This window comes from Cibotium barometz, chromosome 47 (genome assembly GCF_041138505.1).
Source record: "Cibotium barometz isolate CiBa-2024 chromosome 47, ASM4113850v1, whole genome shotgun sequence".
NCBI classification, from domain to species: Eukaryota; Viridiplantae; Streptophyta; class Polypodiopsida; order Cyatheales; family Cibotiaceae; genus Cibotium; species Cibotium barometz.
In genome coordinates, this window is record NC_141092.1 from 36,190,513 (window position 1) to 36,208,412 (window position 17,900).

General features: G+C 39.1%; 1 pseudogene; it reads left to right on the forward strand.

Moving 5' to 3' along the window:
• Nucleotides 1-5,463: 5,463 nt before the first annotated feature.
• Nucleotides 5,464-7,303, forward strand: LOC147611639 (glycerol-3-phosphate acyltransferase RAM2 pseudogene; annotated as a pseudogene).
• Nucleotides 7,304-17,900: the final 10,597 nt, after the last annotated feature.

Below are 17,900 nucleotides of genomic sequence, written 5' to 3' on the forward strand. Positions count from 1 at the left end.
TTTCTTCAAGAACAACTCTTCTTTGTTTGTTGGCTGCTTAACAATCGCCAATGTGTTGCGCACATTGGCTACTAGAGCTGCTTGCACTAGATGATTGATCTCATAATCTTAGCACTACAAGGTGTTGTAGAATTTGATTGAAGGTTTCACACTTTAGTTTCTTTTCCATGCTTTGGGTCCAGTCATTGAAGAATTTGATTGAAGGTTTCACACTTTAGTTTCTTTTCCATGCTTTGGGTCTAGTCATTGAAGAACTTTACTGTCTCAAAGACGATTCGTTGCTTTATTGATTCATCAATCTCCATCAAATTAGTCTCGCTCTTGCGCTTGCTTCATTCTCATTGTTCTCTCTTCTTTTTGGCCTCACTCCCTGATGATGGCACGTGGTTCAAGTTGTTTCTCCCAAAGGGTATGATTGATTGAATCTTCATGTCTTTGAAATCCTACAATTAGTGAAAAAGAGCTTTACAATCCAGTCAAGTGACTTGGTAACAATACAAAAATGTAGCATGAACCATCTTCTTCCATGAACATTGCAATCATAATACAAAAACTTACCTTCTTCTATCACTAGTGGGAATGCACCTCTGTTGTCCTCAACAATTAACCCTATAATCTTGCCTCTAATGTCCACGTTTGGGAGAGAGAGAGAGAGAGAGAGAGAGAGAGAGAGAGAGAGAATGAGATAGGGTGTTCTAAGTGTGTGTGTCCACCAAAAAATTTATGTGTATCAACAAATCAGCCCTTCCATCACTACTTCTTCCAATCACTACTGAGAATGCACCTCTATTGTCCTCAACAATTAGCCATGTAATCTTCCCTATAATGTCCACGTTTGGGGGGGGAGAGAGAGAGAGAGAGAGAGACAGAGAGAGAGAGAGAGGGGACTTTCTTGCAGGTGTTTGTTACTACATAGAGGGAGAGTGGGAGGGAAGACGTGGGAGTAACTATTGAGGGTTCTTTTTTAAATTGTATTAAAAACGTCTCGTAAAAAAAAACTATTTTTCCTCCCCCAGCCCCTCAAGATGTCCAGTTTATCCTCTTATAATCAATCCCCTTTTCGGAATAATAATAGATCTTGTTTCTATCTGTTTTGGCCTAGAGAGAGAAAATATTCTAGAGACAGGTAATTCAGTTTCTAGATATCTTTGGATGGAAAAATATCCCTTCTTATTAAAATGACTTCCCCTGAAAGAGAAATTCAAAAAGAACTTTCCAGTGTACAATTGGAATAAATTGAAAATAGGTAAAAAGGACCTTAGCTTGAGGGTCCAAATTTTTTAAAAATTTGGGATTAAGGTTTCTATGGACCAATAAGATTAATCCAAATGTAGGGAGGAGATAAATTTAAGAATAAAATAAAAATCCCCCAAAAATGAGTAAATACTCAAGACACCTTGTTAAATAATTAGAAAGACAAATAGCATATGCTAGCAAGAAATGTCCATGGACATGCTATTTAGTAAATGTTAACATGCTTACACCCTACTATACTTTATTAAGCTAAAAATTTAAATACTAAGCTAGCTAATGTATGCTATGGCTATGCATTGCTTTATGATATGCCTAAAAATATTAAATTATAATTTATTAAATGTATGCTATGCTATGCCTAAAAGTTTTCTATACTTTATTTAGCTAAAAATTTAAATACTAAGCTAGCTAATGTATGCTATGGCTATGCATTGCATTATGTGATGCCTAAAAATATTACTATACTTTATTCAATAAAAAATATGTTTAAAATATTTAATAAACCTAAAGTAATTACCATACATTGGCTTTATTTCTGAATGGCTATACATTATGCCTAAAATAATATTGAATTAAAATCCTAGATGGCAAACCTATGGTTATGATTTTAAGCTATGGTATGCTTTGGCTATATACGGCTCCTAAATATATTACTATGATTTATCTAATTTAAAATATTACAGCTATGTTATGGATTTATGTTATGCTTGTTTCTAATATAAACAGGATTACTATCTTAAAAGTTCTACCCGAAGCTCAAGATTGCAATCCTTGGCAAGACGCCTACATGAAGTTTTGGATAAAACTATTGACTGATGAGAATGGAGGAAATTTAGGGTTAATAATGGTTCAAATTTTGCCATGTTAAATTTTAAACCATTGACCATGATTGTGGAAACATCACGATTGTGGAAATCAAATAAATACCACTATAATGGTCATAATGTACATACCACAATCTTGATATATAAACACCGAGATCAGCACTATCTGGTATATAAAACCATATAGTGGTGTCCAATTACCATGATATTGGTCTTTTGTTCTAAAGCATGGGGTGAGAAAAAAAGAAGAAGCAAAGACATGAAGTCCATGTTATCCCACTTTTCTTGATAGCAAGCATCACTTTGCTAATCCATTAGAGATAAGGGAGAGAAGAAAAACTAGATCACAACAATTCAAGAAGTTTATAACATTACTTAAGTTCACAACATTGCTTTAATTGTGATGGAGTGATTTACCCACATACAAAAAAATTGAAACAAGATTAGATGAACACGTAGAAACTCAAACACGTAGAATCTTAATATATCATCAGTGAGTTATTCACATATATAAAAATTGAAACAAGATTAGATGAATGTAGAGAATCTTGATATATCATCATAGTGATTTATCCACACATAAAAATTTGAAAAAAGATTAGATGAACATAGAGAATATCGATATGTATTATATGACAAGAGTACAACTTGTTCTCTACTAACCCAACAACTCTGGGTTTAGCATGAAAGTACATTAGAAATCATAAAATAGAGAGCAACCTAGCTACTTTGAGTCACTATCTGAATCCACGTCAAAAAATGTGCCGTGGGCATAGGCACAGCCTCGTGGGCCACATTATGTCCATGGGCCTGGGTTAGAGCCTAAGGCAAACTAAATCTCTACTATAGCATCCACATGTGTTGCCCTAAACTCTACATCCTTGGTGGTGGGGTTTAGCCTCCGAAAGCACTATCTCCATAAAGCAAACTCTACATCCTTGGTTGGTGGTGGGGTTTAGCCTCCGAAAGCACTATCTCCATAAAGCAAACTCTACCAGGACCCATGCCTAGAATTTCTCTCATGTCTGTTGCTCCAGAGTAATTATTTGGTCCACCAAAATGGACCCTTCACCACTAGGCCATGCAATACCACTGGACCCAACACCCCCGACCTACTTGCATAGGTTGTATGCTTGCTCTCCTTGAGGACTCGTCCTCGTTCCAGGCCCTCTTGATAGGCTCTTCAAAGCCCTTAGGGAGAGTGTCCAATCAAACCTTTCCAGCAAGTCTCTCTAGGTTAGCACAGCCTGGTGGTAGAGTGAGTGATTTATCTCATGGTGTTCAGATCTATATGTCACACATTTGAATAGACGCCCAAAACCCTATATGTGGACACATCAATAGGGTAGTGGGCACTTCGTCTTGCAACCTAGGTGGAAGAGATGGCCACATGCAAGCATGTACGCACATGTCCCATCACTTGACACCATGCAGAGTGGGAAGTCCACACGTGTATTCTTTGGAGCGTGGTTGGTCAACTAGCAGCATCCTTTAGCCTCTCTTGTTGGTCGAGGATAAAAATCAACATATGGATGAGTATCAATTCCATCGATGCAATCAACAAGCTGTCTGTAATGTAAATAATGCTCGGCTATGTGCTCTGCAATTTGTCGTCACATCACTCATCAACGAGTCGTTGCCTCCTAGGAGCTCTTAATTGCTTTGCATTAGATGTTGCTAAGACCACCTCGACTCTGGCTTGGTCTAGCTCAACTTTTGCCTATCCATCTCCAATCTGACCTGCTACTAGCAACTGAGAAAAGAGAGCCTTTGTTGCATCCTCTTCTATGTATCTGGACTCTCTTCTCATCTTTGCTCTCCCATACTCCAGCTGCTCTATGTCTCTGTATTCTGGTTGTGTTTGTGAAAAAAGGTAAACCACATGGTGTATGGACTGTGTGGCCATGTGTACATCCTTGCTAATCTACGTTTCTAGTGCATGTACAGCAGATATAGGGACAAATGTAGCTATCGAGGGTCTTGGAATGTGCAGCTACTGCTGCTTGCCCATGCAACCTCTCCCAGCTTCTCCGCTTGGCCTAACAGTAGAGTAGTTAACCTGCCTCCCCAAAATAAACTCCTCATACAACTGCATCGTGATTGTACATCAGCCTCCCGTAAACACTCAAATATTTGCTGTAAAAATATGGGCAGTAAGAGCACCTAGATTATGGCAGTGGGTGCTCTCCCTAGGGAAGGCAGGGCTCTTTGTCTATCCACGAACAACCTTTAGATAACTCCTTCGTTGATTTCAGGAATTGCATCCACCTCCCTGTACGATAATCTATCCATAGGACTAATGTGTCGCAGATGCTTCTGTGGCCCATTGGTCCACCTTTGTGATAGAGTAAATGCTAAAAAGAAGTTCAACATTCTCTCAAGGTGGAGGGATGGTCGAGTCCACACCAACATTATGAATCTTGCTGACCTCCTCTAATAGCTTTCATATAAGGGATGCAATGGTATTTGACCCACCTGAAATACTAGGAGTAGGAAGGGACAATGCTGAAGAGGGGGGAAAACAATAAGCAAGAATACATATGTGTTAATAGGTGGATAGCTCTACAATTGCAAATCAAGCAAAGAATAACCATGAATACGAGAATAATAAGAGGATTAATTCTCATGCGTCCATGTGGCATGAAATGAGAGACCATGATCGTGCTTCAAAAACTATAAGAGTGCTTTACCAATACCATGATGGTGGTTTAAAATACACTTATCATAGTAAATAACCACCATAGTGCTTTAGAAAAATCATGATAGTGGTATTCATATGATTCTATTAAACTATCACCACAATCTTGGTATATATAATTTGGAAAATGTTATTAGAAATTTTCATTTAGAAAACTTATGGATCATTGGATGTGCATTGATGAACATTCGAGAAGTAAAAATACCACAATCGTTGTTTTATATAACACGATCATGGTATTTCTTTATCGCGATCGGGGTATTTCTTTACCACGATCCTAATATTCATATGCATCCAATGATCTAGAGCACATGTTTTAGCCGACCACAAACGTTATTGATTACATATATCTTTTTGGAGATATAGAGAACATTGCACGGCCTTGATTATACATGTTTAGAAAGACGTGGAAAAGTAATTAAATATGTTTGGAAAGATATGGAAAGTCAATTATGAATGTCTAATTGAAGATAAAAGTTTAATTAAGCTATGTATATCACGATAGTGGGTACGATTCTTCCTACGAAAGCACGATACCATAGCTCTAAAGCATGATCATGGTGCTTTGATGTGATCGTTAGCGATGCAAATCACCCTACTATAGCACGTCGTTATATCTGTTTGAAAATAAATGCATGCTAGAAAATTTCATTCGGTGGTGGTATGGACACCGGGTCTAGACGGGACCATACTGAGGGGCAGCAGCTCCTTTCCATACTTTATGCTGCTTGCCTTTGAGGCGTCCGGCGTGGTGAGGTTTGCCGCTCTGTTGTTGCTGTCTCCGGTCGCATGGTTTCTGTACCACGTTGTGTCGGAAGCGGCGGCCATAAAGCTGATGGTTTTCGTGTCGTGCGCGGGTGTGAGGGAGGCGGACGTAGTGTCGGTGGCGCGGGCGGTCTTGCCCAAGTTCTACGTGGAAGATGTGCACCCGGAGACGTGGAGGGTTTTTTCCTCTTTTGGGAGTCGATACATTCTCACGGCCAACCCTCGCATCATGATCGAGCCCTTCGCCAAAGAGTACCTGGGTGTCGACGGCGTGATCGGCTCTGAGCTCGAGATTAGCCCGTCCGGCCGCGCCACCGGCTTTCTCAAAAGCCCTGGTGTCATGGTGGGCGACAACAAAGCCACGGCTCTCAAGCAGCGATTTGGAGACGCATTGCCTGATGTTGGCTTGGGTGATCGCCCCAGTGACTACCCTGTCCTGGCAACGTGCAAGGTAATTAATTGGCTTGTAAACTGAAATTTGATCTGATTAAGTGCTTGGTATTTTTATCGCTAGAATTTGAGCTCAAAAATGCTAAAACTTCAGCTAATTAGCTGGTGATACGTATTGCCAGGGTTTAACCCACTACTTAGGTGTCTAGAAAAGGATCAAATTCGAGCTAATTAGATGGGGTGTATTATTGCATTGGTTTAAGAAAATTAAGGTAGTACGTAATTAAGTGATTGCAACACTCGCAACAACTGACTACAGTTGTCAAGTTAGCAATCAAATTTACACATGATGACATAGCCAGCGCCAGAGCTATAAGGCTATATGATGGAGGTTTAAGGAGAATCATGGAATTATCAAGGCTTTAGGCTAACGTAGATTTTTTGAGCCAAAGGGGTTAAAAAGCTGATAATGAGCCTTTCTTCTCTTGATTTTGGTGGCAGGAAGGCTACGTGGTGCCAAGCCACCTGAAAGAGGAGGCGCTACCACAGAGCAGGCTACCCAAGCCCATGGTATTCCATGATGGGAGATTAGTGAAGCGTCCAAGTTCCCTATTATGGGCATTAATAGTCGTTATTTGGCTACCAGTAGGCTTCATTTTGGCCCTAATCAGGGTGGCAGCAGGAGCTCTACTACCAATGAACCTTGTGCTTCACGCCGTTAGAAGCTTGGGGGTGAGGGTGATTGTGAAGGGGATACCACCTGCATCTATGAAGAAGAAGGGGGGCAAGCACGGGGTACTATTTGTGTGCACACACAAGATGCTACTGGACCCTATATTTGTGTCATGTGCAGTTGGGCGGCCGGTTAGTGCACTGACCTATTCGTTGTCATGGGTGTCTGAAATCACCGATTAGGACGGTGAGGCTATCGAGGGACATGCAGAGGGACACTGCGAGCATCCAAAAGCTTCTGAAAGAAGGGGATCTGGTGATATGTCCAGAGGGGACAATGTGCACGGAGCCCTTCTTGCTTAGGTTTAGCGCGCTCTTTGCTGAGCTAGCTGACCACATAGTTCCCGTGGCCACGAACAACCACATGAGCATGTTCCATGCCACTACGGCAAGAGGGTGGAAGGGCATGGATTGCTTCTACTTCTTCATGAACCCCAGCCCCGTCTATGAGGTCACCTTCCTTCATGAATTACCCAAGGAGCTCACCTGTTCTGCCGGGAAAACCCCCTTCGAGGTCGCCAACTACATCCAACGCATCCTTGCCAATACCCTCAACTTTGAATGCACCACCTTCACAAGAAAAGATAAGTATAATGCCCTCGCCCCGGCAGTGTGGAACCCTCCCCCCATCATCAAGTAGTAGCAAACTCACCGATTCTCATGAAGGCTATATTGGACATGGTAACCAACTGCAAGCTCGTCGTAACCCACTTCGAGCTTCTTGGAGGAGAAGTCCTTGGAGCTAATCGTAATGATCAGTCCTCGTTCCTAGAATTAAACAATGTACTTATCAACAACAACAATTTCAAATCACACGTAAACTAGAATCAATTAAATTCAAAGAAAAGACTGTAATGCTAAAAACATTATTAAAAAACATATTGAGTAAAGTCTAATTGACATACAAAGTTTCTACTTTGCTAAGGAGAAACCTAGCACGACTTAAAGCTATCAAAATCATATGATAACATCCTATTATTGGTGTATATTCACCTTGTTCAACTAAACTTCTCATGTCATTTTGCTTCTTATAAAAATCTTCCTACACATGCCTAGATGTACCACAATAAAAACAGTCTCGTGTGTCATTTTTCTGCCTTTGCAATTTCCACGACCTCTTTGACTCCCCCTGTCTCTAAACCGGTCTCTTCCACCTATGTGTTGTTGTTGTGATTCTCATGGGATTGTTGTTGCTAACCATAATTTTGATTACCTGTTCGGCCACCACCTTGGCCACAGCCACGGCCACGGCCTTAGCCTCTACTTTGTCATCTATCTACACTTGTGTAGAAGAACTATTGCTCCAAACTACCTTTGTTTTGTGAATACTAGTCTTCATCCAAACTCTTTTCTTCAATGATCAGCATTGACATAAAATCAGTAAAGTTAGGAATATTCTCCCAAGTCTGAATAGACGTCTTGAATGCCTTGTATTATGGCCCGAGACCACGTAGACATACTTCTACCTTATCATCATCAACAACAAAAACACTAATAGATGCAAGAGATTCCACAATGCCCTTGATTTTTAAGGCATAATCAATCACAGACAATTTTTCCTTCTCCACAGTATGAAGCTCATTCTTCAACTGAATCTTTGTGCCTTGGTGTTAGTTTCATACAACTTTACCAAGGTATCCCATGCCTCCTTGGGTGACTTGGCATGCTTTATATTCCCAATCATGGTGTCTTGTATACTAATAGAAAGCCAACACATGACTTTTCTTGCTCCTTGATTCCAATCCTTGTATTCTTTTACATCTGCAGTAGTTGGATTAATCTCTGGTATCTTTAGTGCCTCCTCATGCTCACCGTCAATTTAGTCCCAATAGCCTTTTTCCATCATGAAATTTGTTAATCTAAAACTCTAAGCATAGAAGTTGTTATTGTCAAGATTTTTTGCAACAATCCGGTTCATTCCATCATTCGACATCTTGTCTACAATACAAACTCACCAAAAACAACACTTTGTTTGACCTGCACAAACTATTGTACTCTTTGTAGCGGTACTATAGTGCACCCAAACTATCACAACCAGTGACCGCAATTTGCATACATACACCCAATGGAAACTATAAGACCTCTTTGCAGTACATCCAATGTCTGCACAACCAATTACCCTTCTTGCAGTTCCAAAAACAAAAATTTGTAGAGAATCAAAAACTTACCCTGTGAACTGAAAAACAGAGGTCAAGACGCACCCGAAACACATTTTCGGCCTGAAAATTACTATCCAAAGGATGATATAGTTACCCTGCAACTCCACTCTTGTTAAGATAGCTCCTCAATAAGAGTTCATTTGCGAGTGCCTCCCAAAGAGCTCCTGACAAGGATGTAGTAGCTAGCCAACACAAAGGGGGAAGAGTAGATGAAGCTCTTACCCTCATACCACTTCCAGTGCTTCTCTTGCTTGCCGCTCAACTTCTTAGCATGAACCAGGATATGATACATGAAAAGGTGCAAGGAGGAAGAGAGCTTGCACTCTTGCAAGCGCACACACACACTCACAAACCCTAGAGGAGAACACACAAGATTAGAGGTTGAAAATTGTTCTTCTTTTTCTTCACAATAAAACAGGTTGTAACAAAAGATAAGGAAAATACAACATCAGTACTAAAGTATGATGTACATACAGTCCATAATGTGAACACGCTAAGTGGAGCAAGTAGATGTGGACTAGTCGGTGTAGTCTGAGCTGTAGAATCTCTAGCGAAGATATGTCGGTGCTAGCTACTGAACCCGCCAGTGATGTAAATGTCGAACGGTCACGCAGGCGCCTCGTGAGTGTCAGCTCATGTTGATCTTGACATCTTAACCTATGAGACATCTTTTCAATTGAGCCTCGTTTAGTTTTTCCCATGGCTCACATCATGAGTCCAAGATTTTTATCCGAAGGACAAATATCTGATGGTTTCATTTTATTTTTGCTCAATCGAGTAGAGTTCTCTTGCTGCACTCCACCGATCATCTTGTCTTTAAAAACTGTGCATAAAGGCTATTTTTAAGGTCCTGAAGTTTGTCTTAGTTGCGGGCATCAATGTGATGAACCATCAACTAGCATTTCCTACTTAGCAAAGGTTCAATGCATATACCTTGGTGGGGCAGTTTGGATTTCCAAAGGCTTCACATTTCTGTTCAAACATTTGAATGGGTTGAAGAGGATGAATCGTTTCATCATACTTTTCCATGATTTTGAAAATCTATACGATCATGTTTTTGGATGTCGATTAGGATGTGTGTGGGTGCTAATGTGGGTAGGACCTCATTTAGTCCTTGGGTAACTCCCCTTCCTAGATTAGTGAATGTGTCCAAGGTTTGGGCATTTAGGGGTTGCAAGGGTTGGTACCTAGTATTTCTAAAGGTTTAGGACCTGTGGGTAGATGTAGGCAAGGGACCAAATCCCAGAGGGATTGATGTGACAGGGGGTGCAACACCCGATGACATGCTTGTTGTTGTCAGCATGGCAAATGGTATTGGGAGATGCATTTGGGGCATGAATCTCAAGGGCTCGAAGATTTCAGCCATTGGGTTCAATGAGAGTGGTCGTCCATTTGGTCCATTATCATTCCCATATCTTGACGTTGCCAATTTCTCCTTAATGAGCAAGCACACATGTTTTTTTCTCTTACAGCCTGTTACAACCTCAAGAGGCCTGGTGCACCCTTCTCTCGGTCAAATGAGTGTCTGTTTGCCTGAATTTGCTTAGGCACTAAGCGCACGTGAATGACCTCTTAGAGATATTTTTCGAAAAAAGTGTGTGCCACTGAGATGGAAGGCGAAGTCTCAAAAGCACATGTGAATACCTAAGATAAACTTTTTTGGAAAACATGCATGCCAATAGCATCCCAGATGGTGGAAGAGGAGGTCTCAACCCTATTTTCCATCACTATCTCAAGATGATTTTTTTTCACAGAGATGTTTCCTATTACGAACATGTTTTTGAAGTGTTCCAAGACGAATTTGGAGAAACGTTGTATGAGAGAGTTGTAGTATTTTTGGAGTACTGAAACTTTCTCTCTAATGTTTTCGTGATTTTATCGTTTATACACTCGAAAATTATCCCGAATATTATACACAATCTTTTTCGAGCTATTTTGGGTGATTTTTAGTGCTTAGGCCTGTTTTTTAGCCTTGATTTTTGGGTCAAACTTTGAGCCTACTGATCGGAGTCCAAAACAAAGGATTTTTCCCTCGGACGCTTGAGATCAATTTTTGAGCTTGATTCAAGCTTTCTGAAGTGCGTTCATCAAACTCACAGTTTAGGAGAAATGAGCCTCCAAACAAGGCTTTTTTTTTCCCACCACGGATTCTTTTACGGACGTGAAAGTGTAGAGAACTTTCATGCCATGAAACGTATTTCATGGACTTAATTAAATTTAATTATTATTTTTAAACCCACGGACCCTTTTCCTGGACGTAAAAGTGGAGAGAACTTTCATACTATGAACCGCATCTCATGGACTTAATTTAATTTACTTTTATTTATAGGCAGGCTTTTTTCACAATGTGAAACAAGTGTTTCATGAAAACGTGAAATGAATATTTCACAGATTTTGTTTTTGCAGGGACCTATTTCATGACGTAAAACGGGTGTTTCACAAAAACATGAAACGGGTGTTTCATGATTGTTTTTTTTTTTGCACGGACCTGTTTCATGCCATGAAAAAAGGTTTTTTAGTTTGGAGTCTAGAGAGAAATTCAAGTTTTCTTGTATGGAGGGAATATTTTGTGAATTTTAAATTGGGGAGATATGGAAATTTTCCTAAAAAGGTAAGTGAAAATTAAAAAAGTCAACACTTTTATGACACTCCCTTACACCCTTCATAATAAACGACTCCCGAAAATGGGCAGGTTGACAACTCATTGGCATCTTTTTATTTAATTCTCATTAGCCTTAATGAGTTATGGAAAAAAGTGCTTAAGAATTAATCCTTCCACTAATCCTTCTCTCCTTTTGGACTAATTAAGGGTTCTAATTAATCACTAATCTCACTAATTGATTCCACCATTGAGCACATCATTGGATAGGGCATGAAATTGCTAAGCTATGTGCATCGGCTAATGTGTAAATTAATCCATAATTAGATATTAATTAAACTCTTAATATGGTCTCTTCTCTTTATGCAAAATAAAGTAAATGAGAGAAAAATCCCTTCGATTGATGAAAAAATTGACGTAATTAGGTGTTTTGATGCATCTAGATGCTCTTAAAACACTAATTTTGACCTCTTACATGATTGAATTTGACCCAAAAAAATACATTTTCTAGTTTTTTTGCCTCTTGAACTAGATAAATCACCCTTTAATGACAAAAATCAATCAATTAAGAAAGCTGAGCTCATTTCCAAAGTGTTTTTTAATGTTTTTTAAGAATTTTTTTAAATGATAAGCTACTACTTATACTTGCTAACACTCTAATGCGTACAAATCAAACAAAAAACACACAAATCAAGCAAAAATTAATGATTCTACTTCTATGTTTAACTTTAGAGAGAGCTAAAAATCACCAAAAATTACATTCTATTGCATTTTTTGATGCAATGGAAGCAAACAAAGCTTAATACTCTCTATGTGCAAGCCCTAGGAACATTAAAAACCAAATTAAACAACAACGAAAATTAATTTAAGCTAAAAATTAAGTAAAAAGTATTCTTTATAAAAAAAAGAACAATTATTCACTAAATCACACATAAATCTCCATCAAAACCACATCTTTTTCATGGAAACCCACAAATCAAGACAATGGGAAATAGGTATACATAGATAAGAGACCAAATAATGAAAAATCCAAGGGATGGCTCCCTGTTAGCAGTGCCAAAAATGTTACAGCTCATCCAAATCCCCATCCAATAAGAAGATTACCTAGTGAACCGTAACTCTCGTGAGGATATTTTCATTGGCTGAGCTCGTAACCCTTGAGGCCTGCAAGCTCCACAACTCCTTGAGAAGTAACTCCAGCGTGCCTCCCACAGAGCGTTGTCACATAATCGCGTCGCACTAGGTATACTCATCCCTCCTCTCACCTCACTTTACTCACACACACCCACTAGCCTGGATTAGAGAGAGATTAGCAAGAGGATTCCCAAGAGCAAGACTCTATTGCACAATGGGAGAGTCCTTGTATTATGAGAGATATTCACTTATATACATGGCCATAAGTGTTCACAATCACTTAAATTGAGGCCGAATGAGAACTTTAGGCTCATAAGAGGCTATTGCAATGACTACTCTCATAATATATCCATGAAGTACATCACTTGGGAATTCATCCTAACTTAATACCACACTCTCTTGAAGCGGAAATCACCATAAGTATTCTGTTGGACCATCATGGCTGCTCGTCCAAGTTGTAGATTTGGACACCATTGCTTCATATCTTGAATTTATGACCTTTTGGTGTATCTACCTTGACTACTTGATGTAAGATAATGGCAGTACCTCTTGTTAACCCTAGGAATGGGTTAACAGGGTAAGAGAGTCAAGAACTCTTAGATCGTGGTCACGAAGGTGTTAGGGCCATTGCCCTAATAGGGATATTAATTGCAAAGAGATAACAAAGAGAACGAGATTACATGCTCATGAACATAATACTTAATGAACTTAATTAATTAATACATAACAAGAATTAATGAACACTACAAGAAAATGAGAACATAGATGCGCAAACTAGAGAAAGATGGAAGTGAGAGGGGCCATGAGTGAATTTGCAATTTTATGCGGCTATTTACGCGCCTATATATGCGTCTATAGGCATGTCTATAGGCACGTCTATAGGTGCATCTATAGGCACATCTATAAGCGCATCTATATGATATAGATGCGCTTATAGACGCGCATATAGACGTGTTTGTAGACGCCAGTATAGACACACTTTGTTAAATTTGTTTTTGAATAATCCCGCCCGCGCGTCGACGCCGCAACTATTTTCGCTTCCCTCCCCTTTACTCCCTGTGTTGTATCTCTTCCTCATGATGGCAGCACCTCACCCTTTGTCCTCTCCTCACAAAGTCTCCTCCCAAGTATGATTCCTCTCACAAGGTAATCTATATCTCACTTCTCTCTCCTACCTCTTCATATATTCATGGTTTTTGAATGGTATGTTTAGAATTAGGGTTTTTGATTGGTATTCTCTTCACTCTCTCTCTCTCATGCATAAGCTTCTTATGTTTAAAATTTTTTAATGGTATTCTCTTCTCTATTTCTCTCTCTCTCTCTCTCTCTCTCTCTTTCTTATGCATAAGCCTAAGAGGCTTATGTATAAGAGGATTATACTTAAACCTCCTTATGCATAAGGCTTAAACCTCATGTATCCATGTTATTCACACTTTTAGGGTTTTATATTACTAATTCTTTTCTCAACTTTTTGTTTTGTTTTGTAGGTCTTATAATCCTCTCTTTCAACTTCACCAAAAAGAGGTAAATGCTTTTCTCTCTTTCCTCTCTTTTCAATTTTGTATGTATGCATTAGGTTCTTAGGGCTTTTGTATGTATGCATTACTAATCCTTTTCTCACCCTTTTTTTGGTTTTGTAGGTCTTCTAATCTTCTCTTTTCAACATCACCAAAAAGAGGTAAGTGCTTTCCTATCTTTTTATCCTCTCTTTTCTCTGTTTTTATCTACCAAAAAGATGGGTTTTGTTTTGTAGGTCCTCTATGCATAGAGCTTAATCTATGAATAGAGCTCTAATCATAGAGCTTAATAAATGAATAGAGCTCTAATCATAGAACTTAATCTATGCATTAATCTCAATTCATAGAGCTTAATGCATAGATTAAGCTCTATGCATGCATTCATAATGCATAGAGATCTATGCTAGGTTTTGTTTTGTAGGTCCTCTATGCATAGAGCTTAATCTATGAATAGAGCTCTAATCATAGAGCTTAATAAATGAATAGAGCTCTAACCATAGAGCTTAATAAATGAATAGAGCTCTAATCATAAAACTTAATCTATGCATTAATCTCAATTCATAGAGCTTAATGCATAGATTAAGCTCTATGCATGCATTCATAATGCATAGAGATCTATGCATAGATTAAGCTCTATGCATAGAGCTCTATGCATGCATAGAGCTTAATCTTTTCGATTTTGTATGTATGCATTAGGTTCTTAGGACTTTTGTATGTATGCATTACTAATCCTTTCCTCACCCTTTTATTGGTTTTGTAGGTCTTCTAATCTTCTCTTTCAACATTACCAAAAAGAGGTAAGTGCTTTCCTATCTTTCCTCTCTTTCTTATCTTTTTATCATCTCTTTCCTCTATTTTTATCTACCAAAAAGAGGGGTTTTGTTTTGTAGGTCCTCTATGCATAGAGCTTAATCTATGAATAGAGATCTAATAATAGAGCTTAATCTATGCATTAAGCTTTATTCTTAGAGCTTAATCTATGCATTAAGCTCTATTCTTAGAGCTTAATGCATAGACGAAGCTCTATGCATAGACCTCTATGCATGCATTAAGCTGTATGCATAGAGCTTTATGCATGCATAGAGTTTAATCTATGCATGCATTAAGCTCTATGCATGCATTAAGCTCTATGATGCAAGCATGCTTAATGCATAGTGCTGGGGTACGGTTTAGTTTAGGCTAGCGTGGCTTGCATAGTGCTTTATGCATAAGCCTCATGCATAGCTTTATGTATAAGGTCTCATGCATAGATTTATGCATAAGGCCTCATGCATGCTTTATGCATAAGGCCTCATGCATAAAGCATTATGCTTAAAGCTTTATGCATAAGGAGGCCTCATGCATGCTTTATGCATAAGCTTTAGCATAGCTTGCATAAGGCTTGCATATAGCGGCATAGTTTGCATAAGGCTTGCATAGTGGCATAGCTTGCATAAGCTTTTATATGTATGCATTACTAATCCTTTCCTCACCCTTTTGTCGGTTTTGTAGGTCCTCAAATCCTCTCTTTCAACATCATGAAAAAGAGGTAAGTGCTTTTCTATCTTTCCTCTATTATTATTGCACCCTTAGGTGCTAGGGATTTATTTTGTAGGTTTGTTTTTGTACCATAAACCAGAGAATTGCCTGTGCAGAAAATGCAACTGCATGTGCAGAAAATGTAGCTGTACATTTGCACAGGCAGCTCTATGGAATTTTCTTAAACTCTAGAGCATGTCTATATGGGCATCTATAGGTGCATCTATATCATTGATATAGATGCATCTATATGGGCATCTATAGGTGCATCTATATCATTGATATAGATGCACCTATAGATGCCCATATAGACGTGCCTATAGACACGTATCGGTAGACGTAGTTTTAGACGCACTTATAAACGTGCACGTAACATTTTAAACCACGTTGTCAAAACACGTTTATAAACACGCCTATGGTCGCTTTTCCTTGTAGTGGAACACTCATAATTAGGGCATAAGCATGGGATCAGAAAATCTTCTAGCGATAAATACCAAGCACTTAATCAGATCAAATTTTAGACGTTCACAAGCCATTTACCTTGCACGTTGCCAAGAATCAAACACATCAAAGCAAGAATCTATCATCCATTAATCATGAGATTAGTGATCAAATGGCTCATCACATAATATACAAAAGAGAGAGAAAATCTATGAGTGCATGTAGCAAGAGAAGATGCACAAATAGCCTAAGTGTGTTTAACCTCTCACCAAGAGGATGACCATGGAAGGCCATATCTCCATAGATGGAGCCCAAAGGTACAAGATGACCAAAGTTAGTAAAATTGTCAAAAGGCCCTACCAAAGTACCCTAAGCCCTATTTATAGTCACTATCTCCTTTTGCCCATGGGCCCCTATGTACATGTGGAAATCAAGCTCTATGGTTCATGACAAACCATCCCTTCCCAAAGATTTTGTCCTCAAAATCATACAAGATATTTACAATTGAATCGCAATCTCAATGTAAACCCATGGGAAGTAGAGAGGTCTTCAAAAATGCGCCTCAAATACATTTGGAATAAGGAAACCAAATGTTGTGAAGCCGGCAAACTCCTTCTCCAAAAATAGCATGTAGGACTGTTATGGCAGCCATGTTGTCGATGAAGCTTCCCTTGAAATTCTTCATGAAACCTCCATAAAAATGAGCTGCAAATGATGCGTAGCCGCACCCAAAATGGTCACACATATTTGTCATCGAATCAAATGATCTTCCAAGTGTGTTGGAGTAGATTGGTAACCCCAACAATAGATCCAACTAAAGCTGTCCATAAATTACAGCACATATAAAACCTCATGATATGCCCATGCTTCACATAATAATCATGCCACTTGATCAAGGAATACTTCCATCAAGTAAACCATGTTGTTGAACATACTCCATTGATTGCCAAGTAGCCTCATCTATGGGCAAACGTTTCCATTTCACAAGGAATTCATCAATGTTCCGGCTCCTCAAAACTCTTGTCCTCTTGTCCACAATCCTCTCCGGCTCACTACCAAATATGGTCCATAGTATCTATGTGCCAACTTGGAATATGTAGGATGAAGTTGGAACCAAATACACCTTATCCTTGTGCCATAGTAGACCATTCCGAAGCTTATAATGAGGAAATTCTTCACCATCTCCTTGCTGTAATTTTCTGTAAATATGGACAGCACTCTATTTTGGCATATTGTCCCTCAAAATGCATGCATGATCCCTTCCACCGGGGTTGAAAGGAAACTCATCCTCTTCTTTGACAAAAGAATAACCCTCCAATTCTTCTACATGTGTCTCCTCGCTGCAATCTTCTAACTCTTCCACATCATGAGATGACTTGGAATCATCATCCGCATCCAACACCATATTGGGGAATATGGGAATTTCCCATAAGTTTGGGACATGTGGTCAAATCTTTGGATTACTCATAACCTGAACACCGTTACTCCAAATTGAGCGCTCTATAGCTCACTAGATTCCATTTTCCAAGCGCTTTCCAACAATAGGTCACATGATATGGTTTTGAAAAACTTATATGCATGTTATCCAGGTCCCACCTTTTTAGTATTCAAAAAATGAGAGTTGGGAAATTCCCAAACTCACGAATATAGTGTTATCCATAATGATCATAGTAGCCACCACTTTCTTTGATTTGCAAATGTGCCCGGGTGACCACTTCTCTTTGCATTTAAAACATAGGCCTTTGCTCCTCAATTCCTCAATCTTAGGATCATCCATCCGTTGAGTCTTCATGAATGGTTGAGGAGGCTCCTTGACAAACCCATTGCTCTTCTTAGCATCATTACGAACTCCATTTGTGGACTGTCCAC